The sequence below is a fragment of the Quercus lobata genome, chromosome 3 (assembly GCF_001633185.2).
Source record: "Quercus lobata isolate SW786 chromosome 3, ValleyOak3.0 Primary Assembly, whole genome shotgun sequence".
Classification (NCBI taxonomy): domain Eukaryota; kingdom Viridiplantae; phylum Streptophyta; class Magnoliopsida; order Fagales; family Fagaceae; genus Quercus; species Quercus lobata.
In genome coordinates this window covers 43,308,018-43,310,983 of record NC_044906.1, presented here as the reverse complement: position 1 = coordinate 43,310,983, position 2,966 = coordinate 43,308,018, and positions in this window count along the sequence as shown.

Sequence of the window (2,966 nt, the reverse complement as noted above, 5' to 3'; positions counted from 1 at the left end):
TGATGTTGAAATTCTAAGACTCAAGGTTGGTTTAGGGCCCAATCAGATGTTAAATTGACTTGTGAAATATTAAAGTGAAAAATATAACTTTTAATGAGCAAATAAATCTATTTTTGGAAAATAAAGCCAAGGAAATTCTCGGCCTGTTTGTGTAGGAATCAACCTGTGCGGGCAGCCACAATGCATGCGCACGCAAGCCCAAACCTGTGCTCGCATGTAGGGTTCCATAAACTATGAAAGGCAAGTTTTCTGCATTAAAGACTGAGATTTGGAACGAATCCCACATCATTTGGGAGTTGTTCCAAACCCCCATTTTCACAATATAAATAGTTATACATGCTACCTTTTCAAAAGAGACAAATCCTAAGGGAAAACATGAAGATTCACTAGAAATAGTGAACAAAAGAAGGAGTTTTCACAAAACATCCTCAAGTCAATTTTCTTTTGGTTTGGGCCTTTTCTAGCCTTGATCTTTGAGTTTAAGATTACGAATCACTTTTTATTGATTGTGAATAGATTTGAACAAGGGGAACAGTAAAAAATCAAGCTTAAAGAGCTTTTGTTTTGAGGTATTGAGTTCTAAACTCTTTTCTCTCTTTTCTGTTTTAATCTTGTTGTTAATCTTGTTTCTTTGCTTGTTTTATGTTGTAATATGTTTGCATAGCCTAGTTTTAGATAGCCTTTGTATTTCTAAGCATGTCAGGTTGTTAGATTTATTATTTTAAGATTTATCTGTTTTCTCTGCATGCGAGTGTATACTGCTGCCTAGAAACCCTAATTCAGATTTCTACTTTATTTTCTTTGCTTATTTCACATGATATGCCTTTGTTTGTTCCCTCTTTTATAGGTTTTATTCCTTGTTCTGTGTTTGTTGTTCATTTGTCTTCCACATGATTAAATTAGGGTTTATCTTTATTTGACTTGTTTTGATGCCATGAACATGCATTCACATGTTCATGCATTAATGCCATAGGTGCTGAGATGCAGTACGATAAGTGAGGTAAGTCATGCATTCATATGTACATGCATTTGTTTGTGACATAATCTGGTTTAGCGTTGATGAACATGATATGGTGGTTTGAATAAGCATGTTTGTGTTCTTAACATTTTCCAATGACCCTTGATGATACCATGATTATTTGCTGCCTATATTATGCCTTGATTAATTGTTTAGATGCTTATGCCTTGGATGTGATATGATGACATGATGCTAGATGGATGCTAGGTTGATATGGGATGCCATGATAGATGTATGCTAGGCTTGGGTTGTGATATGCCATGATAGATGAATGATTAGGTTTTTGGGATGATTAATGCCATGTTGTATGGTTTGATGTATGCTAGTGTGTATGTGAGTATAAATACAATGTTAAATATGTCTTTAATAGGGTTAATACATAAGACATAAAGAGAAGAAGCCAACCCTAAGGTTAGGCGGTTTTGGGTGCCTAACACCTTCACAAAACCATACCTAAACTTCGAACCCATACTCTGGTAGTAAGATAAAAAAAATGTCCTTCCTCAAGAGGATGCTATATTCATGGTTCCTAGGCCATTGCAAAAACTAGGTGGCAACTCCCCGCCTTCCTCGAGAGGACGCTATATTCATGGTTCCTAAGCCATTGCAAAAACTAGGTGGCAACTCCCCGTTTGTGTCCATAGTCGCGACTCCACTGCGGATTGTGAGTTTAATTCCTATGTGTCCTATGTCTTAACCTTAATAAAGGTTTATTCAATATTTGTTTGCACGCACATCACTTGGTTCTATTGTCCCTTTACCTCGGTTGGTGATGAATGGGAAGATGGAAGGCTTCATTTGGGCCCAAATCTTTCGAAGTTCATCCCACCAACTCACAATCGATGCCATTGCCTATGGAATCATGGCCCACCTAGTTATGAGTGACCTACTTATCAATCCTTTTAGCTTTATAGAGCCTACCCACACTTAGAAAGATCTTATATCCAATCAAAAAAGGGTACATTTTTATATCTCTTGTTTGTTCAAACATATATCTTCTGATCACCTAATTCTAAAGGGCAAGTAAAAGATGTAAAAATGAAAGGATGACCATAAAGTTATGGCATACCCTAAGACAATTGGGATAAAAGGAAAGAAATTCTCAGATGTAAGAGGCTTATCCCTAAATCCAAGGGTATATCTTAACTTGAAAGGTTCATAAGACCATAGACTAATTGCTATCATAAGCCCAAATTAAAAAGCCCTTTTGAAAAAAAAAAGGACTTTGGGCCTAAGATAACAAGTATGCTATGGACTTAGTATACAAAATCCTACAAAGTCAATATGAATTTCCCTAATTTTGGGCCTCTTTGTTGTATACCTAGGCCCAAAATGATGAGAACTTCATGGACCTTGAGAGGAAGGCTACAATATATTTTAACTAGAGGGCTACTTCAAAAAAATAAATGATGATATTGAAATGAAAGAGAAGAGCCCAAAGGTGATGAATACATTGTAAGCCCATGTTTGAGACAAGTGGTTGAAAATCTCTAAGTACATTCTAATTAAAGATGAGAGCATTATTGTAAATGGACCAAAGCCTAATGAAACAAGGGGTAAGGTTTATGAGAGGGAAGGGAGTGATTTTGTAATTAGGCCTTCATTACAAAATCTCTCACTTCCATGTAGAATACTATTTATGTAATGCTCTCTTTCGGCTACATAATTAACATAAGGTGCCCTATGCAGTCGTCTACGCCTCAATTTTCTTAAGAATGCAACCCCCACAAGGAGGATAAATGCAACTGAGGCAAGAATTGCTGCTTTGGTTTTTCTCTTCATCTAAAAATAACAAACACTGTGGTCTAAGAGGTACATAAACAAGCATGCTATTTTAGACATTACACAGTATATACAACAGCACAAAGACAAAACAACACAACACACCCTGTCAACCAACACAACAATGTAATCTCTAACATAATCAGCATACAACCATGCTTAATTT